The following is a 14,499-nucleotide window of genomic DNA, read 5'->3' as shown; positions in this document are numbered from 1 at the left end:
GCACTGCAGTTCAGGCAGCATCCGAGGAGCAGGAAAATCGACGTTTTGGGCAAAAGCCCTTCATCAGGAATATGGGGGGGGTTCAATTATTGAGGGGACACTGGCTCAAGGTAGGGGGGGTGGGGGTGGTTTAAAAGAGATGTGAGAAGCTAGTTTTTCCTCATAAAGGGTGGAACATGCTGCCAGAATGAGGTGGTTGGAAGTAGACACAATAACAACAGCATTAAAGAATCACCTGGATGAAGAGGAGGGGAAAAGAGGCATACTGATCCGGTAAATGAAGAGTTTTAGAAGGGCAAAATGTGTCTGCACAGGATAGGGAAGGGCCGAGGGACTTGTTTCTGTGCTTTGGTATCTGGACCCAGAAATGGCTGGCCAAGACTCAGGGACTAGGTTAGAGTCTTGCTGGAAAAGCACAGCAGGTCAGGCAGCACCGAGCAGCAGGAAAATCGACGTTTCAGGCAAAAGCCCTTCATTAGGAATGCTTTTTAAACTCCACACAGTCACCCAAGGCTGGAATTGATCTCGAGTCCCTCGCGTTGTGAGGCAGCAGTGCTCCTCGGGGACACCTTCCACATGGCCAACAAACAGGTGGGTGACTGTACACCTATGGGAATTGTACCTATTGTGATGGAGTTACGTGAATAGAATGGAAATTTTTTTTATTGTTACGTATACTTTTACAAGAAAAATACAATGAAAAGGTTTACAACTCACCCCACCACAGCACCTTTATCGATGACAGAAGTCACATGTAATCATTAAAGTGTAGAAATTAAAACAAAGTTCGTTATGGTTCAGTTAATGTTTCCTGGGCTCGCGGAAAGCCGATTAATGGCACAACAGAAAACTCTGAAGATGCAGCTGGGATGTGATTGCTGTTCTGGGACAAATCTGCCATGCCAGGCTGTTGGAATATTGGCTGAAAACTTCTGTCAAAAGAGTGCTGGCCAAGACCACCACTCCTGGACAAGACATCCTGCAGATAGTTGGAATACCTGGAATCTGAAGGCAAAGAAGGCCTCCACAACTTGGATGAGACATCCACCTAGGTACATGACTGCCACACCAGGAGACTGCCACGCTATGCCGAGACTGCCGCTTCCCCTTCAGGTGCCTGGGTCTAGCTGCAGTCCTAGAGCCCCAGCCTAGCCGTTGCATTCGAGCCGGGGAGTCAGCCTATGACCTGCACCCCACGTGGCAGGAGACCCAGGCTGGGCTAGAATCGTGTCAGACTTGTCCCATTGTTGCTGCCACTAGAGGCATCCTCATTCAACTACCACTCTCCAGATTTAAAAGAAAAGGGAAAAAAAATGAAAGAGCTAAAGAAAAAAGAGAGAGAAAGCTAATGGGAACAGACAAGCCCCTGGGCTCATGCCACCCATTCCGCCACCATCTTAGGAAAAAGTTGTCCATATGGGAACTGTATCTGTGCAAAATGTACATATGGAGTTATCCCTATGGGAATTGTACCTGTGTGATGTACATAAGGAAAATGAGGGAATTGACACTATTGGCATCAGTCTGCATTATTTTCGCACTCTCTTCAGCAGCTGATCTAAAAGGCACAATTGAACCTGCCTCATGCTCTGTCGTGAAGGTATAGTGCCTTCTTGGTGCTAAGGGAAGAGTTAAGGAGAGGGTTATTGAGCCTTCCCTGTGATATCTTATTTGAGGAGTGAGGACAATCTGAGTGGACATGTCTGGGCACAGCCTCCAGAGATTCAGCCCAGCTTGGGGTGACACAGCTTTTCTTGTGCTGGTCAAATCATAAGCAAAGACAGAAATTGTTGGAAAAGCTCAGCAGGTATGGCAGCATCTGTGGGGAGAAATCAGAGTTAATGTTTTGCGGTGAGTGACCCTGTCTCAGAATGGATCAAAATCGAGTAAATATGTCACTCAGGTCTCCTGTAAAGGGAGTCTCCCGCTTGCTTACTGGTATTTCCTTTATAAGCTTGTTTTTAAAAGGAGCACTCCAATCCTTCAAAAGCAAAGGAAAATGGCTACAATGTAGGTAAGTGTGAAGTGATTCACTTTGGTAAGAGTAACAAGAAGATGGGGTACTGGGCTAATGGTCGGTTACTTGGTAGTGTGGATGAGCAGAGGGATCTTGGTGTCCATGTACACAGACCTCTGAAAGTTGCCACGCAGGTAAATAGTGCGGTGAAGAAGGCATATGGCGTACTGGCCTTTATTGGTAGAGGAATTGAGTTCTGGAGTCCTGAGGTCATGTTGCAGTTGTATAAGACTCTCTTTTTCTATGTATGGAGTCAGCTATTACGAGGGGGCATAGCTTTAAATTAGGGGGTGGTAGGTATAGGACAGATGTTAGGGGTAGATTCTTTACTCAGCGAGTCGTGAGTTCATGGAATGCCCTGCCAGTAGCAGTGGTGGACTCTCCCTCTTTATGGGCATTTAAACAGGCATTGGATAGGCATATGGAGGATAGTGGGCTAGTGTAGGTTAGGTGGGCTTGGAACGGCGCAACATCGAGGGCCAAAGGGCCTGTACTGCGCTGTATTTTTCTATGTTCTAACAACAATATTGCATCTGCAAAGAACACATATTGAATGGAGTCACCAAGATTGTAACCCTTTCAGAGAGAGGTAGCGTGTTGCCATTTATGCAGGTATTAGTAGGGTTTCGAACATGAATAATCAGGGAGAAATTCCTAGAGTAAATAAGGATTTGCTCTCTTTCGTTCTCTGAAAACTCCCTCATCAAAGTTTGAGTTTGAAAATCCCTGAAAGACTTCGTAGCCACCAATAGAGCTTTCTTAAAAGAGAAATCTGAATTTTTTCCAGAAAGAAGGAATTCAACCAACCATAACAGATCCAGGGAAGTGCCTCAGCACCCAAAGATTATGTGGAAAATGACTGGTTGTAGATCAGTGTTTGGACAACCTGTAAATTTCTAACCTTAATTGTTGCCTGGCCAAAGATCCTTTGAGACCATTCTCTGCACAGCATGTGTGTTTTCCAGGCTTGAAGGCGAGATTTGTATGTGCATGTGTTATTTTTCAAGAAACATTTCAAGGATGAATGTGTTCTATCGAGTAAGAAAGAAGTATTTTCAAATATCAAAATACAATGTTTATCTGCATCCACAATATTTTCAGATTTTTAAAAATGCTCAGACCAGCAATGCCCAAGAGAGACAATTGGATGAGTCGGGGAAATAGACTGAAAAGATGGATGGAAAACCTTGTTACTTCTTAATTAGTTTAATAAGCACATTTTATTTTCATCACCTTTCATGTGAATGCAAAGTAAAATCATATGAGGGGATTAAAACAATAAACAAAAAACTACTGTCAATTTTTGTTGAATAAAATTGCTGTGAAGCTTTATAAGAACTTACATATTTACAAGGAGGTTGCAATAACTTTAAAAACAGCAGACATTTAAGAGTCATAGAGATGTACAACGCAGAAATAGACCCTTCAGTCCAACTGATCTACGTTGACCAGATATTGTAAATTAATCTAGTCCCATTTGCCAGGACTTGGCCCATAACCTTCTAAACCCTTCCTATTCATATCCCCATCCAGATGCCTTTTAAATGTTGGAATTGTATTAGTCTCCACCACTTCATCTGGTAGCTCATTTCCATACATGCACCAAACTTTGCGTGAAAAAGTTGCCCCTAAAGTCCCTTTTAAATCATTCTCTTCTCACCATAAACCTATGCCCTCTAATTTTGGATGCCTTCATCCCAGGGGAAAGACCTTGTCTATTTACCCTATCCATGCTCCTCATGATTTTATAAACCTCTATAAGGTCATCCCTCAGCTTCCGGTGCTCCAGGGAAAAGAGCCTATTCAGTCTCTCCGTATAGCTAAAATCCTCCAACTCTGGCAACATCCTTGTCAATCTTTTCTGAACCCTTTCAAATCTCAACATTCTTCCTATAGGAGCGCGCTTGTTTGAAATTCTTCCCAAAATAATACTCAAGTGGAATATATTTACGAAATTATTGTCCAAAATGTTTTCATTGCCAGAGAAACCCTTGATAGATATTCCAATCTTCTAAGTATGCACTTTCAGCTGGTTCCACAAAATAACCCTTCTATGGCACTGTCCTGACCTATCCAAACTAATTATAATATGGTGGAAGTTCAGCTATCTGAATTCCCAGCTTTTCTGACATTGGGTGGCAGTGCAATTACTCTCAGGCCAGTTTGAAGTCATTCTATCCCCACGAACACTTATTTACATGGAATCTCTGCATTATACTCTCCCGGGTGTTATCACCAGAGCAGCTTAGCAGTACAAGAGATCTGACTGGAGGATTTGTTTTCTGATAAGGAATATTAAAATACTTTCTGCTTCTGTAGAAGGATGAATTTCAAAATACATGTACAAACATCTGTTAATGGCAAAGTTCATGGCTGTTTAATTCTGACTTCTATCAAGAAACTTTTTGAGCTCCTATAACTCATTCACTTTTGCTATTTGCTGCAATCACTGGCCTCTCCAGGACAAAGGAAGAATACATTGCCTTCTCCTCAAGGCATTTTTGTGCCATCAGAATCAGTGTTAGAAGGATTAATCAACTTATGTATATTTATTATTCTTTGATTCATCACAAGTTTTGCATGATACATTTAAAACTAATCAACAAGAGCATAATGCCTTGCTTCTAGATCTTATTGATTACTTACTTAAAATCTGTAGGCAGTTTTAGGTGAATCAATATTTTACGTTTGAACAGGAAGATATTCTCTAAACAGCCTGTTCAGACATGTTAGTACACATCTCTGGAGTGGGTAGGATTTGAACCCAGACCTCCTGACTCAGTGGTAGGGTTACTACCATTGCACAACAAGAGCCCACTTTGGGATCAGGAACCTGATACCCACATAATGTCTGGCACCTCAACCTACTACATGATTTTGAAGTGTAAATGTCCTGACTGGCTTGGAGGTGAAATTAATGTGCATAATTAATGGTGTCAAGCATTACCATGAAGCGGGATGAGTGATAAAACCAGGCAGAAAACAAAGTGGGTCTGGCAGCTTAATAGTGATAGAAATGTACAGCACGGAAACAGACCCATTGGTCCAACTCAGCTATGCCGACCAGATATCCAAAATTAATCTAGTCCCATTTGCCAGCACTTGGGCCATATCCCTCTAAACCTTTCCTATTCATATACCTATCCAGATGCCTTTTAAATGTTGTAATTGTATCAGCGTCTACCACCATTCCATACACGCACCACCTTTTGCATGAAACAGTTGCCCCTTCAATCTCTTTTAAATCTTTCTTTCTCACCCTGGACCTATGCCCTCCAGTCTGGACTCCCCAACCCAGGGAAAGGTCCTAGTCTATCATGATTTTATAAACCTCTATAAGGTCCTTCTTGGCCTACTAATAATCTCCTTAAAATACTGAACAGACCATTAATTGGAATTGGGATTGTTGTTAGCTCCCTTCCCTTCTTTCCTCACTTGAAAATTCCAGCCTATCCTGGAGACAGTGGGCCACCTAGGGGTGGCGCCCCATGGGATGGCTATCAAAAGAGAGAGAAGGGTTGATATTGGACAGGAGAGGAGGACAGGACCTGGCCCTCAATACGCTTTCCTTCCTGATGCTGAGTCCCTCAAAAAAAACTTGAATCTTCAAATCAGTCCTCTTGATTTTTTTTTAAGAGTTTGAACCTTGGTTCTGAATTTTCAGTTGCCTGACAAATTGCCCAGTCAAGGGCAATTGGACAGTGATGTGGGAAGACTATCTATGGGGCTTCCTACCACGAACGTAATTGAGTTGAGAAGGTGACCAGGTCCTGACCACCCCATCAAACATTCCTGGGGAGAGTGCAAGATTCTCCCCACAACTCCCCCAATAAAATTACTTTACCTACTGTCACAGCATTGGGAAAGGGAGGGTTAAAATGGAAATCAAAATCATTCTCTCCTCATTTCATTTTCTTTATGCAGCCACTGTGGGGAATTGTATAGTTTATCTTGCGTGTTTGCCCTTCCCACCATCAATCAAACAGGCAATGTGACCCTGACAAAAGACATTGAGCTTCTAGTTGCTTGCCACTTCAACACACCACCATGGTTCCTGGCCAACATCTCTCTCTCAGCTTTGCTGGAGTGCCCCTGTGAGGCTTAACCCCAGGTGGAAGAACAACACCTCATTTTCTGCTTGGGAACTCTGCAGTCTTCTGGACTTAATTTTGCGTTCAACAATTTTGGGGCTTGAGGAGCATTTTCCCATGTCCTTACCCTAATGCCACCCACCAGATTTTGTCAAGACATGGCTGTTACTAAACACAGCTGAAAATGTGTTGCTGGAAAAGCGCAGCAGGTCAGGCAGCATCCAGGGAACAGGAGAATCGACGTTTCGGGCATAAGCCCTTCTTCAGGAATCCTGTTCCCTGGATGCTGCCTGACCTGCTGCGCTTTTCCAGCAACACATTTTCAGCTCTGATCTCCAGCATCTGCAGTCCTCACTTTCTCCTTTGATACTAAACACATCCCACTGTCGACTACTAATAGTCTCAATTAGCAACCAATCATTCCCCAATCTGAACTTTTCGCACTCCTGTATCTGTCCAACTGTGTTTTTCTTTCTCTGTTTGATCTCTATCTTCACCTATTGTTTATAGCTAGCATCAGTTCTGAAGAAAGGTCACTGGACCCAAAATATTAACTTTATTTATCTCCACAGATCCTGCCAGACCTGCTGAGATTTTACTGCAATTTCTGTTTTCATTTCTGATTCCCAGCATCTGCAGTCCTTTTGGTTTTATTTTGTTATGTGTTGTCACCCTGTTGCCTTTACACAGCTGACAAAATTAGTCGAGGTGGAGGAGTGAGTGATTTTAGGACAGGCAATGACCTAACGGTATTATTACTAGACTAGTAATTCAGAGACCCAGGTAATGTTCTGAGGACCTGGGTTGAATTTCCACCATGACAGATGGTGAAATTTAAATTCAATAATAATCTGGAAATAAGGTCCAATGATGACCTTGACACCATTGCTGATTGTCAGAGGAAGAACCCATCTGGTTCACTAATATCCTTTAAGGAAAGATATCTGACAACTTTACCTGGTTTGCCCTACATGAGACTCCAGACCCATCGCAATGTGATTAACTCTTAACTGCCGTCTGGGCAATTAAGTTTGGGCAGTAAATGCTGGTCCAGGCAGTGATTCCCACATCCCACATGAATGAATAAAGAAATAAGAGTTCCCACCCTGTTACCAATTGAGGGTGTTAAATTGCCAAATAATGACCACTAAGGACATCATTCTGCCACTGCTGGATTTAATCCAGTATTTTATTAGTTCATCAATGGAATGTGGGTGTTACTGTTTAATCACTGCATTTATTGCTCATTCATAATTGCCCTAGATACAATGGTGATTAATTGTCTTGAATTGTTACAGTCCTTTGGGTGTAGGGATATCAGTCGTGGTCTTTAAAAGATTTTAAAATTTTTTACTCAAGACAATGAAGGAACAGCAATATAGTTCCATGTCAGTCTGGCCTGTACCTTGGATGGGAACTTGCAGTTCATGGTGTTGCCATAAATCTGCTTCCCTTGTATGTGTAGGTGATAGAAGTCATGATTTGAAGGTGCTGTCAGAGGAACTTTGGTGAGTTGCTGCAGTGCAACCTGTATACAGAACACACTGTAGTTACTGGGCATCAGTGATGGAGTGAATTTTGAGAGTGGTGGGTGACATGCCAATTAATTGGGATTTTGTCCTTGAATGTTGTTTGAACTGCACTCTTCCATGCAAATGGAGAGTATTCCATCACATTCCTGATTAGTGCCTTGTAGATAGTGGACATGCATTGGGAATTCAAGAGTTAAGTTCGTTGTCACAGAATTCCTAGCCTCTGACCTAGTCTTGCAGGAAAAGTACATGTGCTGGTCTGGTTTAGTTTTTGATAAATGGTAACGTCCTGGATGTTGATGGCAGTGCTCACCAGCACACTACCTTTGCTGACTAAAATACGCCACAACTTACTGTGTGGAAATCTGAATCTGTTTTTACTCAACCAGTTCAGACATGCAATGACACACCTCCAAGGAAGGTGGGCCTTGAACCGAGACTTCTTGTCCAAAGCTTAGGATGCATTCACTGCACCACAAGACCTCTCCAAGTTGGTCTATTCTAATTGATATAGCTCTTGCCCTAAGCTGATCTATTTATAATGTAGATCCCTGCAAAGTATGTGCATTATTTTTATTTCTCACATTGTTCCCTTCTTGAAAGATGGGTCTGAGAATTCACCCCAGATCTATGCTAGCGCTTCTCCATAGAAGACTTTGACTGGCTTGCATTTCAACTTTTCTGTCCCAAAGGGAAAGAGTCCAGTTTCTTCTGTGCAACTCATTCTTTCTGGCATGTCAGAAGCTCAAATACACACAAAAGTAAAATATTGCAAGTGCTGGAAATCTGAAATAAAACCAAAGAAAAACTGGAAACACTCAGGAAATAATCTATGGAAAGAGAAACAGAGTTAACATTGAAAACATTAACTCTCTGGAGATACAATCTGACCTGCTGAGTATTCCCAGCATTTTCTGCTTTTACTCTAGAAAATGCAACTTTGGCAAACATTCAATGCCATCATTGACATGTTATATGTGTCAACCTACATAAAAAAAACAGCAATATGTTTAACCAAGTTTGGAATCTTGATCTTATTAATCATAAATGCCCTTCCTAATGTCTGCCAATTTGGTATTGTTGATACAAACCTGATTTTAATTTTTTTTTGTTTATTTTACAGTCATAATATCCCTACAGTGCAGAAAGAGGCCATTTGGCCCTCCGAACAGCATGCCACCCACGCAACCACAAAGCCCTGCATTTTCCATGGTTGATCCACCTAGCCTGCACAACCCTGGACACTACAGGGCAATTTACCATGACCAATCCACCTAATCTGAACATCTTTGGACTATGGGAGGAAATCGGAGCACGCGTCATTTAGAAAACAGTGTTATCACATTAGTTGACTATTATCAAAAGAAAAGCTTTATTTCCTAGGACTTCCCTTTCTTTGTCTGAGTAAGTTCAAAACAATAATCACCATTTCCTCCCAACCTTAATTTAATGTCCACATTCAATTGATCATAATTAACAGTCACACAAAAGTTTCCTTCCATTCAATAACTTGTTTTTAAAACCAGTCTACTGTTGTCAGAGTTCCTATGTGCTCATATTCTTTACATAAATGCAGTTGTGCAGCTCTAAACTTCATGTTTACTGAAAAAATAACTAAAATCTATGGCCTAAAAACAATTGGAAACATTAGAATTCTGCTCCATTTCTAATTAACTCACATTTCACATTTAGATATCATTCGCTTTTACATTGTAAATATGCACTTCTGCACTGTGAATTTTGTACTTCATCCTTTCTACTGTGAATCCTTGCATTTGTCAAGGGAGGATAGAACAAGATTACTGTGGCAGCTTTCCCAAGCATGCAGGAATCCCTGAGGCAGACAAGCACTATTCCAGCTACACCTTCATTTGTTAAGAGTTCATGTTAGATAATATGTTTACTTACAAACCCTTTTGAGATGATAATATCTGAACTTAAGAGCTTCCAATGGATCTGTTGCAATTGTCTTAGTTCTCCATATAGATGCTGAAGCTGCATCAACACTTGTTGAGCACAATATATGTAAATGTTCCCCGAAGGCTGCAGTCTGTTTTTGTTGAGTACGGGAGCAGCTCTGTTATTTGATATGTGCTTCAGGTTTGTGAGGAAACCATTCTTATTGGCTAAGGGAAGTTTAATGATCTTTAAGAATGATGGGGTATTAACTGATTGGATGACCATGTTTCTAAAGTGAACGTTCAAGCACCCATCTGGTGTGTCAATGTACACGATGCCATTCTTTTTTTATTTTTAACTTTTAAAGCACCTTGAAATTTATTGACTTACTCATTTTAAAAAAAAAAGACGCTTAATTGTAATATTTATCAGGTCATACAGTTTAGTAGTATGATTTACATCGATAGTTACAGATGAGGTGCCGGAAGACTGAAGGTTGGATAACGTATTGCCACTATTTAAGAAAGGTGATAAGCACAAGCCAGGGAACTACAGCCAGTGAGCCTGACGTTGGTGGTGGGCAAGTTGTTGGAGGGAATCCTGGGGGACAGGACGTACATGTATTTGGAAAGGCAAGAACTGATTAGGGGTAGTCAGCATGGCTTTGTGCATGGGAAATCGTGTCTCACTAACTTGATTGAGTTTTTTGAAGAAATAACAAAGAGGATTGATAAAGACAGAGCATTAGATGTGAGCAAATGGACTTCAGTAAGACATCCGACAAGGTTCCCCATGGGAGACTGGTTAGCAAATTTAGATCTCATGGAATACAGGGAGATCTAGCCATTTGGATATACAACTAGCTTCAATTTAGAAGACAGAGGGTCATGGTGGAGGGTTGTTTTTCAGACTGGAGGCCTGAGACAAGTGGAATGCCAAAAGGATTGTTGCTGGGTCCATTACTTTTCATCATTTATTTAAATGATTTGGATATGAACATAGGAGGTACAGTTAGTAAGTTTGCAGATGACTCCAAAATTGGAAGCGAAGAAGGTTACCTCATATTACAATGGGATCTTGATCAGATGGGCCAATGGGCTGAGGAGTGGCAGATAGAGTTCAATTTAGATAAATATGAGGTGCTTCATTTTGGGAAAGCAAATCTTATCAGGGCTTATACACTTAATGATAAGATCCTAGGGAGTGTTGCTGAACAAAGAGAACTTGGAGTGCAGGTTCATAGCTCCTTGAAAATGGAGTCGCAGGTAGATAGGATAGTGAAGAAGGCATTTGGTATGCTTTTCTTTATTGGTCAGAATATTGAGTACAGGAGTTGGGAGGTCATGTTACAGCTGTACAGGACATTGGTTAGGACTCTTTTGGAATATTACATGCAATTCTGGTGTCCTTCCTATCGGAAGGATGTTGTGAAACTTGAAAGGGTTCAGAAAAGATTTACAAGGATGTTGCTAGGTTGGAGGAATTGAGCTAAAGGGAGAGGTTGAATAGGCTGGGGCTGTTTTTCCTGGACCATCAGAGGCTGAGGGGTGACCTTATAGAGGTTTATAAAGTAATGAAGGGCATGGGTAGAGTAAATAGACAAAGTCTTTTCCCTGGGGTTGGGGAATCCAGAACTAGAGGGCATTGGTTTATGGTAAGATGGGAAAGATATAAAAGAGACCCAAGGGGCAACTTTTTCACACAGAAGGTGGTGCATGTGTGGAATGGGTTGCCATAGGAAGTGGTGGAGGCTGGTACACTTGCAACATTTAAAAGGTATCTGAATGGTTTTATGAATAGGAAGGGTTTGGAGGAGTATGGGCCGGGTGCTGGCAGGTGGGACTAGATTGGAGTAGGATATCTGGTCAGCATGGACCAGTGGGATCGAAGGGTCTGTTTCCGTGCTGTACATCTCTATGACTCTGTAACATGTTTATAGCTTTGAAAAGTATATTTGTGTGATGGTTTTAGTCCATCTTAAAGCTTCTTGAAGAAAAGTTATTAAAATAAATCCTTCCCATCTCGAACAACTCTGATTCCAAAAACCAATTTGTAAATGCTGACATTATGGCTGCCAAAACAGATGGCAAGTACAAGATCAATGTTTACAATTACTACCTAATGCTAAGTTAGGTGCTTTGGAAAAATCTTTGCTCTGGATCAGAAAATAAATGGAGTTTAGAAAAATATTCTGATAGGTACTGTTTAATGCAATGAAAACAAAAAATGCTGGAGATCACAATGGGTAAAGCAGCATCCATGGAGAGAAAGCAAGCTAACATTTCAAGTCTAGATGACTCTTCAGCAGAGCTGATGTGAAGTGTGGAGGAGTCAATACTACATTGTCCAATGACCCCTGGTACTTTTGGATGGTCGAAAACATAGAAAATAGGAGCAGAGGAGGCTATTCAGCTGTTCGATCCCACTCCCCCATTTATCACTCTCATGGCCAATTGTCCAACTTGATAGCCTAAACCTGCTTTCTCCCCATGACCTTTGATCCCATTCACCCTAAGTGCTGTATCTAGCCATCTCTTGAATATATTCAATGTTTTGACTTCAACTACTTCCTGTGGTAATGAATTCCACAGGCTCACCACACTTTCGGAAAAGAAATGTCTCCTCATCTCCATCCTAAATGGTCCACCCCAAGTCCCCAGACTGTGATCCTTAGTTCTGGATGCACCTACCATTGGGAACATCCTCCTTGCATCTAGTCCTGTTCGAATTTTATAAGTTTCTATGAGATCCCCCCTCACTCGCCTGAACTCCAGCAAAAACAAACCTAACCTAGACAATCTCTCCTCATATGTCAGTCCTGCCATCTGTGGAATTGGCCTGGCAAACCTTCACTGTGCTCCTTTGAGAGCAAGACCATCCTTCCACAGAAAAGGAGACCAAAACTGTACACAGTATTCTAGGTGTAACCTCACCAAGGCCCTCTATAACTGCAATAACACATTTCTGCTCCTATAATTGACTTGATCAGTGGCATGTGGTAGAGCATTTCACAGATTCAGCACATTCTGTGTTAAGAACTTTCTCTTTATCTCAGTTCTAAATGGTCTACCTCATATCTAAGAAGTGATCCCCTTCCCCTAGACACCTCAGCCATCACTCTGCATGCATTCTGCCCAGCCTGTCAAAATCTTATACATTTCAATGTGATCGCCTCTCAGTCTTCCAAACTCCACCCCTTCCCATTTATCCCTCCACCCCTCAGGCTCGCAGCCTTATTCCTGATGAAGGGCTTCCACCCAAAACATCAATTTTCCTGCTCCTCAGATGCTGCCTGACCTGCTGTGCTTTTCCAGCAACACACTCTCAACTCTGATCTCCATCATCTGCAGACTTCACCATCTTCCAGTGAATGCAGGCCTAGTTGATTCAGTTGCTTCTCATTTGCCAAACTAATCATCCAGAAATCGATCTGTAGGAATTTATGACAGGAGAGAAAAACAAAACATTGAGCTATTAGTTCAGCAAAAGCTGAATTCAGTTCGAAAAGTACCTGACTGAAGTTAGAAAGACTACTTTCTCTTTGAAAAATTATTTGTTCAGGGAATAAGTTGTCTCAGTGTGAGGGTTTTAGTTTGTGATAACGTCCAGAACAGTTGTGTTTGGTAAGAACACTATATTGATGATTCAAAGTTGAGAAAGTCTAATATCTCAGTTGTGTGAGTCAAAGGAGGTAAAAACAATGACTGCAGATGCTGAAAACCAGATTCTGGATTAGAGTACAGCTGGAAAAGCACAGCAGTCCAGGCAGCATCTGAGGAGCAGGATGCAAAAGCCCTTCACCAGGAATGGGTCAAAGGAGAAAAGCTTCACAACTCACGAGACCTGAATTGAGAAGAAATGGTTAAATCAAACATAAAGATTTGAAAGAGAAGAAAAATGTCTCTGGATTTTTATTAACAGTAAAATGATTACATTGAGAAGTGGATCGAATTTTATTTTTGTTGTTTTGAACCTTTCATACTACATATGTAGACAGCTTAGTTTATTTTATTTTTCTTTCTTTTGCATAATAAAACCAAATTTTATTGTTAAAACTAAAACCGCAGCCCGGTGTGCTCATAATTCAGTCAAAGACTGCCACTTCAAATGAAAGAGAAACAAAATGTCGTCTATCCAGCCAGATTTCATTCTGGGATCTGACTAATCCAGTAGTAATATCATCGGGGATTATAACAATACCAAATCTAGGACGGTCTATTTCCTGGTTGGTTCTTGAATGTGTGGTCTAAAAACAGCATCTTTCACTCCAGAAATTCATCCACCACTAGTAAAGTGATTTCTCCAGTGTATTAGTCAGATTAAAGTCGCCCATTATTATTGTACTACATACACCTCTAATTTCCTGATTAATACTATCCCCAACCTTTCCATTGCTACATCGAGGATGCTAGATAACATACAATCTTTTTTTCCACTCCTTCTTGCTTCTTAGAGTCAGAGAAATGTACAGCATGGGAACAGACCCTTCGGTCCAACCCATCCATGCCGACCAGATGTCCCAACCCAATCAGTCCCACCTGCCAGCACCTGGCCCACATTCCTCCAAACCCTTCCTATTCATATACCCATCCAAATGCCTCTTAAATGTTGCAATTGTACCAGTCTCCACTACTTTCTCTGGCAGCTCATTCCATACACGTACCACTACCTGCGTGAAAAAGTTGCCCTGTAGGTACCTTTTATATCTTTTCCCTCTGAGCCTAAACCTATGCCCTCTAGTTCTGGACTCTCCCAACCCAGTGAAAAGACTTTGTCTCTTTATCGTATCCATGCCCCTCATAATTTTTTAAACCTCTACAAGGTCACCCCTCAGCCTCCGACGCTCCCGGGAAAACAGCCCCAGCCTGTTCAGCCTCTCCTTATAGCTCAAATCCTCCAACCCTGGCAACATCTTTTCTGAACCCTTTCAAGTTTCATAACATCTTTATGATGAGAAGGA

Source organism: Chiloscyllium plagiosum, chromosome 19 (assembly GCF_004010195.1).
Source record: "Chiloscyllium plagiosum isolate BGI_BamShark_2017 chromosome 19, ASM401019v2, whole genome shotgun sequence".
Lineage (NCBI taxonomy): Eukaryota > Metazoa > Chordata > Chondrichthyes > Orectolobiformes > Hemiscylliidae > Chiloscyllium > Chiloscyllium plagiosum.
Note: the sequence above shows the minus strand (reverse complement) of the source record.